The following is an 18,114-nucleotide window of genomic DNA, read 5'->3' as shown; positions in this document are numbered from 1 at the left end:
AATGAGATCAAGAATTTTGATGAACCTCCGGAATAAGGAATTAATCACTTGGATGAAACAAGAATAAGAATTACATTATGCTTATCCTTCATCGATTAAATTGATGACAAGCAACATATTTGGCATACTACTTATTCTCGTAGAAAGGATTAAGATAGATATAGCGCCAACTTGAGAAAGGTCTTCAACGATCCACCAGTAGGATTGAAGCAACGAATGAATTTATATGATAACAACAGAAGAGGAATGTTGTACGAACCACCGTAAGAATTGAAAACGAACGAAGTAAAGGGATGAATCACCAGGAAGAATTAGAAAATGAACGAAGATACTTGTGGCAATTTAGATACAATAGAACAAAGATATCATGAACTGATTAGAGGATATTTGAGTGATGCACCGGTAAGATTTGGAGAATGAGATCTAAAAGCTGAGAATGAATAAACCCGAAATGATGGCCTTCGGAGAATTAGACTGAAAAGACTCCTGAATTGCTCCGGATGGGTGAAAAGAATTCTCACAATCGAAAACAATTATGAGAGGATGGCATCAAGCTAGAACCATAAATCTTCAAGAGAACAGATAAGATTTGGAGGAAAAACTCTTCTTCGGTCTTCAAATGTTGAGAAAGATGATGAGAACCACCATGACAATTGATGAGCCACTCCGTTACAATGAAGACTAGAAATGACGAACCAACGGTGACAAGAATTTGAAAGATCTAGGATAAAGACATTTGACTGATGATAACTCATTCTTACATCAAACTTTGAAATGAATTTGTGAATAACTCTGGAAAAATTAGAAGAGTCAGGTAAGATCCTAGGAAAAGACCTGTGGGTTAGGGCCCACTCAAGAAAAGCATCGTTGAAATATTTAAAAGAGAGATTGCACCGGTTGAATTAAATGGCTTGAATGAGATAACAACCTCGAAATAGGTTGAACGGATCTTGAATGAAAAGACGAGCCTTTTGAGATATCTTCAGCACTCCAGAACAAATGAATACCGAGAAGTGAATGATTAAGAGATGCACCGACATGAGAAGGCATTTGAAACGAGAAAAGGATATGATCGACAAATCTTGACTTGAATCCACCGGAGAAGAAAAAGAATGAAGAATGACGAACTTGAAACTCCGTTAGTATCTTCCTGAGAATCACCGGATAAGAACATTAAAGGAAAGGAATGAAGAAAGTTCACATGAATAAAATGGATACTTGATTAAGATATATGAGTCCTTGAACAAAAAGGGTGGGAGGGCAGGAAAAAAAGACAACTTGGGATGGATGAAACAAACACAGATGAGAATACTTAGAGTTGAGCTTGCAGATGTTGAAAATGATCAGATCCACTTGAAGAGGAGCACACCGGTTGAGAAGAAATTGAAATGACAAACTCAATGATCAAGAAGGATTAGTATTCACATAGAAATATGAGAACACCGCTTAGGAAAGGTATGGAATCAACACTTGACTTCGAAGCAACTCGAATACCACAACTCAAAACAAAACAAAGGATTGGCTTGAAAAATAAGCCGGAAACAAACATATGATAGATCCCATATCGTATCATGTGTCTGCTGGAAAGATATTCTAGGAGCTACTTGAATTCCCACTTATAAACTCCTGACACTTTCTGGTTATGCAATCAGGTGTTGGGGATACAGGGGAAGCATAATATCTCACCCAAACTAACAATTCCTACATCCAGTTGTATCCATCCTTCAACAGATAACCAAGAAACCTTCAGAAATCGTGTACCTCAACCTTCGAAAAGCATTTGTTATACGAGTTATGGCAATACTCCCGAACTCCCACCCTAGTACCGAGAGGCGTCGAGGTTATCTCACCAACAACTGCATAAAAGAGATTTTTTATGTCGGCGAACTCAGGTATTCCAGAACTGCAACGATAAAATTGTGACGACAACACCTCAGAGCTCAACTCCCCGGGACACTGCCACAACCCCTAAATGTCAGGAGGCACCAAGAACAACATTATCGTCACAAGACTATCGGAACGATTCCAACATACCCGCGTTATCCTAAAAAAATTTAGTGAAATTTGAGGAGGGGAGAGTCAAAACTTCTACGTCAGGAGGCCTCACTAGAGCGACGAAGGGACTGAGGAGTAAAAAGAATCCTACTCTCCGATATATATAATCCTAATACTCAAAACATTTTGTTCTAGACTCAACAACGTCAGCGATTCGATCAAGCAGGGGGCTCCTAAGTCGGGGATGGCTCTGATTACCAACTTGTAACACCCACAATGCGGCTATATCTCCCACGTGCCGGGGCACGACTTAGAGGCTCAGCCGCATGGTAGGCTTGTCGCAAGAGGGATAATCTTCACACATCCCATGTACTGAATAAGAAAGGGATAAAGAGATGGCTTAAAATCGCCACTTCACACAATACATAAATAATTCATACAACATCCAAAACACAAATAAAGGTCCAACTACGGAACCAAAATAAAAGAAGACAACCCCAATAGCTAGATCCCCGATCGTCCCACCTGGGCTCCACTACTGATCAACAGGAAAGGAAACAACACAACGAACAAGATCTTCATCGAGCTCCCACTTGAGCTCGGTTGCGTCATCTGCACTGGTATCATCGGCACCTGCAACTGTATGGAAGTATATGTGAGTCACGAGGACTCAGCAATCTCACACCCACGAGATCAAGACTATTTAAGCTTATGGGTAGGGTAAGGTAATGAGGTGGAGCTGCAGCAAGCACTAAGCATATATGGTGGCTAACATACGCGAATAAGAGCGAGAAGAGAAGCAACGCAATGGTCGAGAAACTAGAAGTGATCATGAAACTACTTACGTTCAAGCATAATACAAGACCGTGTTCACTTCCCGGACTCCGCCGAGAAGAGACCATCACGGTTACACACGCAGTTGATGTATTTTAATTAAGTCAAGTGTCAAGTTCTCTACAACCGGACATTAACAAATTCCCATCTGCCACATAACCGCGGGCACAGCTCTCAAAAGTTTATACCCTGTAGGGGTGTCCCAACATAGCCCATCACAAGCTCTCACGGTCAACGAAGGATATTCCTTCTCCCAGGAAGACCCGATCAGTCTCGGAATCCTAGTTACAAGACGTTTCAACAATGGTCAAACAAGACCAGCAAAGCCGCCCGATGTGTCGACAATCCCGATAGGAGTCGCACGTATCTCGTTCTCAGGACACACCGGATAGGTCAAGCTACGAGTGAAACCGGCCCTCAAGTTGCCCCGAGGTGGCCCCGCAGGCTGCCCGGTTCGGACCAACACTTAGAGAAGCACTGTCCCGGGGGGCTTAAAATAAAGATGACCCTCGGGTTAGCCGACCAAGGGAAGGGTAATAGGTTGTTAGGTAAATGTAAAACCAAGGTTAGGCCTTGCTGGAGGAGTTTTATTCAAAGCGAACTGTCAAGGGGTTCCCATAACACCCAACCACATAAGGAACGCAAAATCAAGGAACATAACACCGGTATGATGGAAATTAGGGCGTCAAGAGTGGAACAAAACACCAGGCATAAGGCCGAGCCTTCCACCCTTTACCAAGTATATAGATGCATTAATTAAAATAAGAAATATTGTGATATCCCAACATATCCATGTTCCAACATGGAACAAACAACATCTTCACCTACAACTAGCAACTCTATAAGAGGGGCTGAGAAAAAGCGGTAACATAGCCAAACAACGGTTACTAGGAAGGTGGGTTAGAGGCTTGACATGGCAATATGGGAGGCATGATATAACAAGTGGTAGGTAGCGCGACATAGCGGTAGAACAAACAACTAGCAAGCAAAGATAGAAGTGATTTCGAGGGTATGGTCATCTTGCCTGAAATCCCGCAAGGAAGAAGATGAGTCCATGAAGAAGATAAACGAGCGTAGTCGAACGGATCCTCACAAACGCGATGTTACCGGAACTATCGACAAGAAGCACAGCTGGAAAAGAGCAAACAACATGGTAAACAACCATCACATAAACATGGCATGATGCCAACCAAGTATGAAGCATGTCCGGTTTAATGAGGCATGGCATGGCAAAGTGCACAAACAATACTGCAAGTTAAGTGGATCTCAATATGCAACGAGTTGCATATTGACGGAACACCACATCAAATAGTTCTCTCTTGTTTAAGTACCCAACAATATTAAATGTTGTTAAACATGGCAAGAGGTGAAGCATATGAAAACTACCTATCTAGACAAGTTTAAATGAGGCCGGAACAACAAACAACAATTCCGGTAAATCCTCATGTGCAAATTATGGATTTGGTACTATTTTGCCCTAAAGCATATTTTATAGTTGTTAAACATGCAAAGTAAAGCCACCATGTTAAACTATGCATTTGTCTACCCCAATTACATATCAAGTTTGTTAAATTTGGAGCTATGGTTATTTAGTTATGAAATAAATCATTTTTGCATGGCATTTAAGCAAATTAAAGCAAACGACGGTTTAAACATTTTAAACATGGATGAAAGTTGGATATTATTAATCTACACAAAATTCTAAGCATTTTACATATCAACTTGTTTTAAAATGATGCACCGTTTGTGAGTTATTAAATGCATGATGCTTGGGGGGTTCTATAAATTTGTTAAAACCTGGATAGCTAAATTCGCAGAAGGGAAAAAACATCAACGGGCCGAAAACTGAAGGATCTGGGCTGGTGGGAGCTGCTCACATTGTGCCTCGGCCCGGTTCAGTGGAGAGGGGGAGGCCGACTAAGGGCACGCTGGGCCGGATCTAGCAAAGGGGGGCGACCCAAGCGCATGCGGTCGACAAGGGGCGTGGCATTGTTGCTGTTCGCAGCAGGGGAAGTAGGGCAATGCAGAGGAGCAAAGCGCCGATGAGTGGAGGCCAGAGATGGGAATGGCAACCGATGGAAGAGGCGGATCCGGGCGCTGGACGATGCGGCTGGACCGACGGAGGGGAATCCAGGCGGGGATCGAGGTAGAGGTGGCGTCCTCTGCCTAAACTGCTCCCGCTCGATGCAGGGACGCAGGAGGCGGCTTCAGACATGGAGCTCGTCGGGCCCGATCGTAGTGAGGATCGACGAGGTAGGGAACGGAGTAGCTACGGTGGTTCTTGCGGCGGAGAGGTTCCATGGCTCGAGGCCCTCGCTCGGGGGTTAGCTGGAGGCACGACGAGCGAGCACTGCTAGTCATGGTCGTCGACGCTGGCAGCAGGCAGTGGAGAAGGCTCGGACAAGCGGAAATGACGAGGCGGCGGTGGCTCCGGGAACTTGACGGCGGTGGAGCTCCGGAACGAGCGAGACGTGGGGATGGACGAGGAGGTCGGGGTCGAGGGTGGTCACCCATGGCGCTCCATGGCTGCAGGGATGCTGCTGCAACGTGCGCGCGCACACACACACACACACATAGAGAGAGAGAGATGACAGATGAGAGGCGCGAACCTGAGGAAGGAGAGAAAGGGAACCAGGGCGGCGCTCATCTGCGACGGCGATAGTGGAGGTGCTCGGGAGTCGGGGATGCGGTAGCTGCTCCTGCTGCCGGCGGCAGGGACGAGGCAGAGAAGGTGGGGGACTCCAGGCTCCTGGTGAAGCTCGTTGGTGGCGGCAATCGCTGGTCGGCATGAGGGGATCGCGAGGCCTGAGAGGAGCCCTCCGGGCACGCTGGTGTTCATCGGATCTCCATCTGGCGGCCACAGATGGATAGGTGGAAGGCTGGATCGGGGCTGGAGAGGTGGCATCCAGTTGGGTGGTGGAGGAAAACGAAAAGAAGGCTGGTGTATCCCGAGGAAAGAGATGGAAAAGGATGGTGGAGGCGGAGGGACAAGACTCCTAGATTTTAGGGTTAGGTTGATTTGGTAGGTGGTGGTCTTATATATAAAGCAAGTGGATTTGTGATAGGGGAATTTGGTCCCTCCGATTTTAATCGGATGGTCCCGAATAAACAGTCTAGGGCATCCAAACAAAGAACCAAAGACATTTTAGGGATGATTGGGGATGATCCGGACCCAATGGGCACGACTGAGCGGTTCGGGTTCGGGACAGCTTTCGGACAAGCGAGGGATTTGACGAAAGGCCATGGAGATAAAGGAGTGTTTTCGGACCATGCGATCACCATCGGACGGCTCTGGACACGAGAAGGGGTAGGTGGGCTACCAGTGGGGATAGTAGGCTATGTAGAGAGGAGGTGGTCTGCGAGGAAAGAGGAATGCAGCCCGACGGCTGTTTCCAGAGACCGAAAACGTCTGACGATTTGACCGACTATATTGTCGCTATAGTTATCCGTTGGGGCATCAAACTAACTCTGAATGCGATGAAACTTGACAGGCGGTCTATCTACACTATAACAACACCGCACACCAACTTTCATCACATTCCGAGAACATTTTCCGGCCACTTATAAAATAATATTTCAGACATGCCGCGGGCGCGTGCAAGTGTGTCTGGGCTCAGAACGGATAACAGAGAGAACTGGGGGAAAACCGGACTGATGCAAGTTTTGAAAACATGATGATGCAATTCACATGATGACATGGCAAGATGGAACATGCAATCGAAAGACATGGCAATGACGGCGCATAACTGGAAGACACCTGGTGCAACGGTCTCGGGGCGTCACACGCACCTGACCAAAGCTTGAGGTGGTTCTTCATATGAGTTTATCTTCTCTTGAAGCTTGTACTTACCTTTTAGTTTGTGGTCTTATGGTGGAAGATCATTGTGAGCTTGAGTTCCCTTGAAATAAGTAGGATCATACTTCTCCTTTTGGGGAACAAACTTTATCTTGGGGTATTGATCTTCTTCACAGTGAACTCCATTGGCATTGAACTTTCGTTCAAAACCAACACCTTGGTCTTCATAGTGCCATCCTTGCTTGCGTACAATTTTCTCAAATTTCTTACTCTGATAAGGCTCTTGTAGACACCCTTTTCTGTAACTCCTTTCAATAAATTGTTTTCTTGCTCAAGTGTAACTTGGCTAAGAAAATCATTGGTGGAATCAATAGAACTACTAGAAGCAACAACATGATTTAACATTGTAATTCTTGCTACTAGAGGTAAAACCTTTCTTGCACTTGCTATTACATTGCTTAGATTTAACTTGTGACATAAAGGTAGTCAAGAGGAGTCATTTGCCAATGTAAGACAGACTCTTCTTTTGAAGACCGTCACTAATAGCTTTTAGAAACTCATGCTATTCCTCTAAATTTTGCTTCTTGAAGTGTAGCTTCCCATGAGTTCTTAGGAGCTCTCTATGATCTTATTTTTGAGTTTCATGAGCTAAGTTAAGAGTGTTGAGTTCTTTAGTCAAGCATTCAATTTCCCTCATTGCACTGACAATCGTCTCACCTTTACTATCATGATTACTAGCAAGTTCACAATAGCTAACTTCATTAGTTTTATCATTGAGCAAGTCCTCATCACATAGCAAGTCATGCTCATCACTATTATAGTCAATGAATTCAGGATGAGTTACCTTGGGCCCTTTACCCATGAAGCATCTTCCAATTCCTTCATTTGGTGAATCAAATAAATCATAGGACTTGGGGGATACAAGAGCTAGTCCAGCAGCACCTTCATATTGACTATACTCGGAGTTGGAGTGATAGCTTCCCTTGGATTGGTTGTCGGAGTCGAAGCCATATATCTATTCACCAACAAGAGCTTCCGGTATTATTGTTGAGAATATCTTGGTGGACTTGTCTTTCCTCTCCAAATCCTTGCTTCTCCGGGAAGGCTTTGTTCACATAGGTTTTCTCTACTCCTTCTCTCTATGCGAGGTGACTGGTCTCTTCTACCCCATCATATTGGTGACTCATCTCTTTTCTTGAGAGGTATCGTACACTCATTGCAGAAGTATCTAGGTCTTCCATAATTGTAGCATTTATGGTCATGAGGTGGAGTGATTCTCATAAAGTCTTGAGTTGGAGCTTCTCTCTTTGCCTCTACTCTTGTAGAATTTATTGAAGCTCTTGACCATGAGGCTTATCTCTTCATTGGACACAAGCATGTCACATGAAGTTGTTGGAGCATCACTTGAAGCCTTGTAAGCACCACTAGACTTTTTGTGTACCTCCTATTTGTACTTGATTCACATTTCATGAGTGACAATCCTTCCAATCACTTATGCGGGCTTCAGATCTTTTGTTGTTTGACATCATTTGGATCAATGCGCACATGGTATCATACTTTCCATCCGGCTCTAAAGCTCTTATTGATGAAGAATTTGTTGGTTATCTCTTCACTTCCTAAGCCGGTAATCTCATTTGTGATGAGAGAAAGCATAGAGTACAGTTCTACAACTCCTTCACCATCCTTCATCTTGAATTTGTCAAGTTGACTTTGGAGCACATCCGACTGAGATTCCTTGATGGACTCAGCACCTTCATGCATATCAACCAATGTATCCCAAATCCCTTTGCATTCTCAAGGTGACTTATCTTTTTGAACTCCCGGGACACAAACCATTGAAGAGAATGTCACACTCTTGAGCATGGTATTGCAACATCTTCAAATTCTTCCAAGTTGCTTCACGGTCCAGTTCTTTTCCGTCAAATTCACCTTGCAAGCCAACACGAACAACTGTCCAAATGGCAAGATTATGACCAATAGTATGCATTTTCATCTTATGCTTCCAACTAGCATAGTTTGTACCATCAAAATATGGACCTCTATGGTGATAGATTACCACACTAGACGCCATACTCTCCTTGCTGGTTAAACCAAATCAATTGAGACCAAAGCTCTGGTACCACTTGTAGGATCATAAGTAGGTCTAGAAGGGAGGTAATTAGACTACTTCAACAAATAAAACCTAGCATTTTCCCAATTTTAGTTCTTGCCAAGTATTAGCAATTCACAAAAGTCAAGCAACACCCTACACATGCAAGTCTAGATAGTGGGCACCAAAAAGTAAAGAATTTGCATATGAACATAAGGGGGGATCGAGGAAAACAAGCGCAATGAAGACACGGTGATCTTTGGCGTGGTTCTGGTAGGTGGTATTATCATATGTCCACGTTGATGGAGACTTCAACCTATAAAGGGTAATGGTTGGGCGAGTGCATGGAGGGATCCACCCACAAAGGGTCCACAAAGAAGCAACCCTGTCTATGTCGTCATGGCTTCCGTCGATGAAGGGCTAGCCTCACACGGGGTAGATCTTCATGGAGCAGGTGATCTCCTTTACCTTACAAACTCCTTGTTCAACTCCACAAGATTTGGAGGCTCGCAAGTGACACCTAACCATCTAGGAGACACCACTCTCCAAAAGGTAATAGTTGTTATTGTTGATGATGAACTCCTTCTTGTTGTGCTTCAAAAGATAGTCTCCTCAGCACTCAATCACTCTCTCAAATATTTGGCATGGTAGTAGTGTCGTGGTATAACACGGCCACCTATGGGGCCATCGGTCCCTTGTGGTTCGGCAAGGGGGAATGGTGCATTACATAAAGAGCGGAGACTGTGAGGAAGCACGGCGGTGATGACACGGGCAGTTTTCACCCAGGTCCGGGCCGCCGCGAGGCGTAAAACCCTACTCCTACTTTGGTGGATTGATGAGGGGAGTGTAGTAGAGACGCGGCGCTCTAGCCCGGCAAGGTCGCCTTGGGATGAGAGCAGCTACGCGTGTATTTGTGTAAAAAGGTCTGAATCCTTTCTAAGGTTGCCGTGGCCCTCCTTTTATAGGTCAAGGGGTCACCACAATGGCATATCAGACATTACGTACTAATTAGATAGCAAAGAGTGCAATCATACCTAACTCTGCAGACAGGATAGGGCGCATAAAATGCGCCGCTTAGTGTCACGTCATGGGAGTGCCCGGCAAGCCTTGTCGTGCCACTTTAGTTGTCTCTCGTCCTGTCTGCCTGACACGCCTCTGGACGGGTGTCATGCAGAGTGGATCTCCTCCTCGAATGGCCGCCACGTGGTAGAGGGCAGCCACCTAGTCACTTGGGGGCTTGACACCGCACTGATAAGTGACTTGAGTCGTTGTGCGATGGAGCGGTGGTGTCTTCGCGGGGCGATCCACCCTCGGCGTTCCCGGCAAGCTTGCCGGGGGAGTCTTGGGACTTGTCTTCGATTTCGCCTCGTCTTGACTGGGCTCGCTTGCCCGGTAAGGGAGCTTTTCTTTAGTGGGATCTTAATCCCCTTGGCTGGTCTTGGTCTTCTTGATATGCCCTTTGAGTTCTCAAAGTGATATCTCTTCTGCTTGGTCTTGTTTTTCAACATCGAGCCAAGTAACACTTATTCACTCTTGTTGGAATTACTTTTAACTTATCTATCTTTGATGAATATCTGTTTTGTCAACAGTCATCCAAAAAGGGGGAGATTGTTGGTGCAATAACTTGCCTCCTTATGTTTTGGAGTTTGTAGACATAAATAGTATGGGACTTATGTCTTTGTTAGTGCACATAGAGTACCAAGTCCCTAGAATCAAGAGGAGTTTGGTTCAAATGACAGAGATAATCCCCTACGTAGCAGTGAAGGTTATCACCGAAGATTATGTTGACAAGAGTGACCCCTCAAAATTGCTGACGTAAAGCAATTGGTTTGGTGCCTGTCCGAAGGAAGTGATAGCGTCCTAAAAGAATGAAGATGAAGTGAATACATAGAATTTATTTCATTGTTTCTCTTCATCTTATTGAGTCATAGGACCATTGTACTATTAAGAGGGGTGTAGCGTTGATGCTAAACCCAAATCCTGTGAAAGATGCGAGAGAAATATCTTTGTGTTCCGAGCAAATACTTGCCAGGAAGAGACTGTGATCTTTGCTGCGAGAGATTTCTCACACACTTGGTCCTCATGTAATGTTACCATTTCTCTTTGAAATCTAACCATTGAGAACATGTCGGTTGGCCATTGGCTGGACCGTGTGTCCAAAATGCTCATTTCTCACCAGGGAAGGCTACGGCTATAAATAGCCACCCTGCACCGACTTTGTCCGGTGGCTGCTCTATTTGATTCTGAAAAGACTGTTAAGCAACCCCATCTCCAACTGATTTGAGTTTAAAATCCACCGAGAGAAAACCCCTAGAGCCGGAAAATTAGATAGTGGTTTAGCATCACTCGAATCTAAGTCCAGTAGGCTCCGCCTATTACTCTTGAGGGCTGCAAACTCTCTAGACGGTTAGGTGTCAATTTCTTCAGAGACCAAGAGTGATTGTGGTTCTCGAATAAGAAGTCTGTAAAGGTTCGGAGATCGCCTCAAGTATCTACCACGAGTGATTGGTATTGATTGGCAAACCAATTGTCGAGGAGAATTTGGCGAAGAGAGTTTATCTTCTGTGTTAAGTCACAACCCCTCCAACTAGACGTAGTCCTTGTGCAGAAGGATGAACTGGTCTACCAAATACCTTGTCACCGTCGAGCATCACGGGTTACCTTTGTTCTCCCTCGTTACTTTTGAACATTTTCAATTATGTGATTTGTCTCGATGCATGCTCTTAGTTTCCATTCAGTAGCTTGTATTCGCTTGATGTACTCTCTTTTCATTCGCTCCGCTGCTGGGTTCCAAGAGTTTTGAGATTTCTGAAAGAAATTTTAAAACTCCCAATCACCCCACCCTCTCCTGGTAGACATACTTCATTCATGCAATTACCATCTCGAGCAACCCCGACAGAGCACTCAAAGCCGAAAACAAAATTGTGTTGCTTGCCCTCAAGTCCCTGTCTGAATTCCTCACAGACGAGGAATTAACCACACTACAAGGCGAAGTCGAGCGAGATGATGTCATCCTCGACAAACGGATGAAGTCTACCTCATTCAAGCCGGCTGGCGAAATAGTTAAATTTAAGTATGCCCCACTGACCCAGCTAAAATGGTGTCCATAGGGGCAAACCTAGATCTCGAGATTGATGAGGCTTTCTGCCACTTCCTTGGGAAAAATTGGGATATATTCACCTCGCACCCTTTGGACATTCCAGGAATACCACGTGGGCTTGCAGAGCACATCCTGAACATACTAAAGGTCTATAAGCCTGTTAAACAAGCACTTCTACATTTCTTCGAACCTAAGTGTCAAGCAATGGGTGAGGAACTGGCCAAACTACTGGAAGCATGGTTCATCCGAGACATAAAACACCCCGACTGGCTTGCCAATTTGGTCATGGTACCAAATAAGGATAGGTCCTGGCACCTATGCGTCGATTTAAAAGACCTCAATAAGGCCTTCCCAAAAGTACCCCTTCCCCCCTACCGCAAATTGAAAAAATTGTGGATACCATAGCCGAGCATGATTCGTTGTGCATTCTAGATGCCTATTCAGGATATCATCAAAGAAAGATGAAAGATTCTGACCAGGCAACGACATCATTCATCACACCTTACGAGTTGTTCTATTTTAACACGATGCCATTCGGATTAAAGAACATCGGTTCCACATACCAGCGCATGATTCAATCATGCTTGGAGAAACACATCGGTAAAACCGTCGAGGCCTACATAGACAATGTGGTTGTCAAAAGAAAAAACGTCGAACAATTGGTAGATAACCTCCGCAACGCATTTGCCAGCTGCTACTTGTGAACTGTGTTGGGATTTCCCCGAAGAGGAGAGGATGATGCAATACAGAAGAGATAAGTATTTCCCTTAGTCAAGAACCAAGGTTATCAATCTAGTAGGAAAACCACGCAACGCTTCATTAGTAGCACTAATGACCCACAAGTATAGGGGATCAATTGTATCTCTTTTCGATAAGTAAGAGTCTCGAACCCAACGAGGAGCAGAAGGAAATGACAAGTAGTTTTCACTAAGGTCATGTCTGCAAGTGCTGGAATTGTAAGTAGCAGAGTAGTTTGATAGCAAGATAATTTGTACCGAGCAAGTAACGATCGTAGTAACAAAAGTGCAGCAAGGTAGCCCAATTCTTTTGAGGCAAAGGATAGGCCAAAATGGTCTCTTATGATAAGCAAAGCGTTCTTGAGGGTACACGGGAATTTCATCTAGTCACTTTCATCATGTTGGTTTAATTTGTGTTCGCTACTTTGATAATTTGATATGTGGGTGGACCGGTGCTTAGGTGCTATTCTTACTTGAACAAACCTCCTACTTATGATTAACCCTCCCGCAAGCATCCGCAACTATGAGAAAAGTATTAAGAATAAATTCTAACCATAGCATTAAACTTTTGGATCCAATCGGTCCCTTACGGAATAGCGCATAAACTGGGGTTTAAGCTTCTGTCACTCTCGCAACCCATCATCTAATTGCTACTCCACAACGCATTCCCTTAGGCCCAAATATGGTGAAGTATCATGTAGTCGACGTTCACATGACACCACTAAGGGAATCACAACATACATACTATCAAAGTCTCGAACACATATCAAATTCACATGATTACTTGCAACATGATTTCTCCCATGACCTCAAGAATAAAGGTAACTACTCACAAATGATAAACATGCTCATGATCAGAGGGGTATTAAATAGCATACTAGATCTGAACATATAATCTTCCACCAAATAAACCATATAGCAATCAATTACAAGATGTAATCAACACTACTAGTCACCCACAAGTACCAATCTATAGTACCGGTAACAAGATTGAACACAAGAGATGAACTAGGGTTTGAGAGGAGATGGTGTTGTTGAAGATGTTGATGGAGATTTCCCTCCCCAAGATGGGAGAGTTGTTGGTGATGATGATGACGATGGTTTGCCCATCTGGGAGGGAAGTTCCCCCGGCGGAATCACTCCCCCGGAAGGCAAAAGTGCTCCTACCCAAGTTCTGCCTCGAGACGGCGGCGCTCCATCCCGAAAGTCCTCTCCTTATTTTTTCTAGGTCAAATAACTTATATACCAAAACATAGGCACCGGAGGTGGGCCGAGGAGGGCACAACCCACCAGGGCGTGCATGGGCTCCCTGGCGCCCCCAGGTGGGTTGTGCCCACCAGGTGGGCCCCCTCTGGTAGTTATTTGCTCCAATGATTCTTAAATAATCCATAACAAATCTCCGTGAAGTTACAACTTCTTTGGAGTTGTGCAGAAGAGGTGGCCTGACGTAGCTTTTCCAGGTCTAGATTTCCAGCTGCCAGAATTCTCCCTCTTGGTGTGTACCTTGCAAATTATGAGAGAAAAGGCATTAGAATTACTCCAAAAAGCATTATTATGGATAAAATTGTAAATAACAGTAAGAAAACATGATGCAAAATGTACGTATCAAGCACATGCACACAAACAACAAATCCTAGCAACCCGATGCGAAAAAGGGGTTGTCAATCCCTCGGCGGTTACATGCAAACTTAAATCATGTAGTAATTGATAGATAGATTGAAAAAAATACAAAATAGAATAAATAAAGTAAAGTTATAGCAAAGTATTTTTAGGATTTTATATACGATAAAAGTAGACCCGGGGGCCTTAGTTTTCACTAGAGGCTTCTCTCTTGAAAATAGTGGGTAAACAAATTACTGTTGGGCAATTAATAGAAAAGCAAAAAATCATGACGATATCCAAGGCAATGATCATGTATATATGCATCATGTCTAAGACAAGTAGACTGGAATGATTCTGCATCTACTATATTACTCCACACATCGACCGCTATCCAGCATGCATCTGGTTCATCGTGATCGGAATTATATATATAATTTTTGGCCTCATGAAGGAGAAAGTATCGCTCTAGCTTGGGGGAGACTTAAGTCAATGTTATATTCATGCCCCGATCATGAGCTCCCTGGAGAAATTATTATCCAGAATTTTTATGCTCGGCTTTCTCGTAATGATCAAACCATGCTTGATACTTCTTGTGCTGGTTCTTTTATGAAGAAGACTATTGAATTCCGGTGGGATCTTTTGGAAAGAATTAAACGCAACTCTGAAGATTGGGAAATCGACAAAGGTAAAGAGTCAGGTATTAAACTTGAGTATGATTGTGTTAAATCTTTTATGGATATCGATGCTTTTCAAAAGTTTAGCACTAAATATGGACTTGACTCTGAGATAGTTGCCTCCTTTTGTGAATCATTTGCTACTCATGTTGAACTCCCTAAAGATAAGTGGTTTAAATATCACCCACCTATTAAAGAAGAAACCAAAGAACCGGTACCGATTAAAGAGAAAAATATACTTTATAATGTTGATCTAGTTGTTCCTTCTGCTTATATTGAGAAACCACATTTCCCTGTTAGGATAAAGGAACATGCTAAAGTTTCAAATGTGGTTAACAAAAACTATATTAGAACACCTAAACTTGATGAACAAATTAAAGTAGAACCTAGTAATGCTATGGTTAAGATCTCTTGGAAGAATATGCGGATGGGCGTGTTATTTAGTTCTATGAAGAAGCTGCTAGAATTGCCAAACCTGATAAGAAAGATAAACATAAACTTGTTGTTGGCATGCTTGTTATCTCAGTTAAAATAGGAGATCACTGTTATCATGGTTTATGTGACATTGGTGCTAGCGTGAGTGCTATTCCTTACACCTTATATCAAGAAATTATAAATGACATAGCACCCACAGAAATAGAAGAAATAGATGTTAATATTAAACTTGCTAGTAGAGACACTATATCACCAATTGGGATTGTTAGAGATGTTGAAGTCTTGTGTGGGAAAATAAAATACCCTACTGATTTTCTTGTTCTTGGTTCCCCACAAGATGACTTTTGTCTCATTATATTTGGTAGACCTTTCTTGAACACCGTTAATGCTAAGATAGATTGTGTGAAACAAACTGTCAGTGTTAGTTTTGGTAATGACTCTCATGAGTTTATTTTTTCCAAGTTTAGTAGAAATCTTCATGAAAAAGAATTGCCTAGTAAAGATGAATTAATTGGTCTTGCTTCTATTGTTGTACCACCTACTGATCCCTTAGAACAATATTTACTAGACCATGAGAATGACTTTCATATGCATGAAAGAAATGAAATAGATAAAATTTTCTTTGAATAACGTCCTCTGCTTAAACATAATTTTCCTAGTGAAACTCTAGGAGGTCTTCCTCCACCTAAAGGTGATCCTGTATTCGAATTAAAACAATTGCCAGACACTTTGAAATATGCTTATCTTGATGAAAAGAAGATATATCCTGTTATTATTAGTGCTAACCTTTCAGAACATGAAGAAGAAAAATTATTGAAAGTTCTAAGGAAGCACTGAGCTGCTATTGGATATACTCTTGATGATTTAAAGGGCATTAGTCCCACTCTATGTCAGCACAAAATAAATATATGGTGTATAGTTTTTGGCACGGAAATTAAAGAACGCACATGGAGGGAAATTTTCACACGTTTGGGGCGAGATTATACCTGACTAATTGACATGAGAAAATAGAGGAGCTTGCCTCATATGAGGAAATGTAATCAAATCCCAAAAATAATTATCCAAATGAGTGGTGCAACGCAATACACCTTATATTACGGACTTTTTCTCAAAAATCTATACACCTTATATCAAGGAACGGAGGGAGTATAATACAAAATCGCCATCGATCGTTAAGCATGCGGACCCTATGGGTTCGAGAACTATGTAGACATGACCGAGACACATCTCCAGTCAATAACTAACAACGGAACCTGGATGCTCATATTGGTTCCCACATATTCTACGAAGATCTTTATCGGTCATATCGTAATGACAACATACGTTATTCCCTTTGTCATCGGTATGTTACTTGCCCTAAATTCGATCGTCGGTATCTTCATACCTAGTTCAATCTCGTTACCGACAAGTCTCTTTACTCGTTCCGTAATGCATCATCCCGTAACTAACTCATTAGTCACATTGCTTGCAAGGCTTATTATGATGTGCATTACCGAGAGGGCCCAAAGATACCTCTCCGATACTCGGAGTGACAAATCCTAATCTCGATCTATGCCAATCCGACAAACACCTTCAGAGATACCCAAGCATTCTCTTTCGTTACGGCTGGGGCACCACGTTTGGTTTGGTCACCCTCACGACCCAACATGTAAACCAAACCCTCACGACCCAACAGGTATCCCAAAAACTATGGGTTTGATGAATAAAGCTTTGTTAAATCTAAAAAAACATGGAACTGTTGTTGTCGACGTGCCACACTGACAGGTAGTTTTTTTTGTTGCTTGAAACAAGGATGAAGTTGTTGCTACGCATGAAACTGCAGGAGATATCAGCTGGCACCATTCACCGCTGGCAGTGTACGGCATGCCTGTTATGCATGGAGAGGAGTCCACGCCACTAGGCAATAGCAATCTCATCACCTTTTTTTTGAATGGTTTGAAGATAGCAATCTCATGACATGACTGGAATGCTCCACGATTCGATCCTCTCCATGCAGTCGTCTCCTAGGCCATATGACCACTGGACTACAAGTCCATGAAAAGAGCAATTGAATCATTTCCATTCATAGTGTTTGCCGTTGAGCAAACACTCGACTAGATTGAGTTCTTTTCTTGCCACCAGGCAAAATTTCAAAGATGCGATGGGCGCTCCGCCGGGCCACCAGCTAAGAAAACATCGTGTAACACCCCGAATGTGATTTACCCAATATGTACTCCAACTCGTGTCGTTTCCGGCCTTAAATTATTTTATTTCTCGGGTTCGGGTTTTTGTCTCCGTGTGTTGTTGTCATTGTCATGCATCTCATATCATGTCATCATGTGCATTGCATTTGCATACGTGTTCATCTCAGGCATCTGAGCATTTTCCCCGTTGTCCGTTTTGCATTCCGGCGCTTCGTTCTCCTCCGGTGGTCATTTCTACCTTTCTTTCGTGTGTGAGGATTAAACATTTCCGGATTGGACCGAGACTTGTCAAGCGGCCTTGGTTTTACTACCGGTAGACCGCCTGTCAAGTTTCGTACCATTTGGACTTCGTTTGATACTCCAACGGTTAACCGAGGGACCAAAAAGGCCTCATGTGTGTTGCAGCCCAACACCCCTCCAATTTGGCCCAAAACCCACCAAAACCCTCTTCATCATCTAGAGTGTTCGGTCACGATCGCGTGGCCGAAAACCGCACCTCATTTGGACTCTCCTAGCTCCCTCTATGCCTATATATAGACCCCTCTTTCCAAATCTCGGATCCCCTCCCCGAAACCCTAAAAAAATCCAAGATCTGCCACACCGGACGTGTCCGGCCCGTGCCGGACAACGTCCGCCGGCAACCGCAACCAACCGGGAGGCGCCACATGT

This window comes from Triticum aestivum, chromosome 5A (genome assembly GCF_018294505.1).
Source record: "Triticum aestivum cultivar Chinese Spring chromosome 5A, IWGSC CS RefSeq v2.1, whole genome shotgun sequence".
In the NCBI taxonomy this organism is placed as follows: domain Eukaryota; kingdom Viridiplantae; phylum Streptophyta; class Magnoliopsida; order Poales; family Poaceae; genus Triticum; species Triticum aestivum.
Note: the sequence above shows the minus strand (reverse complement) of the source record.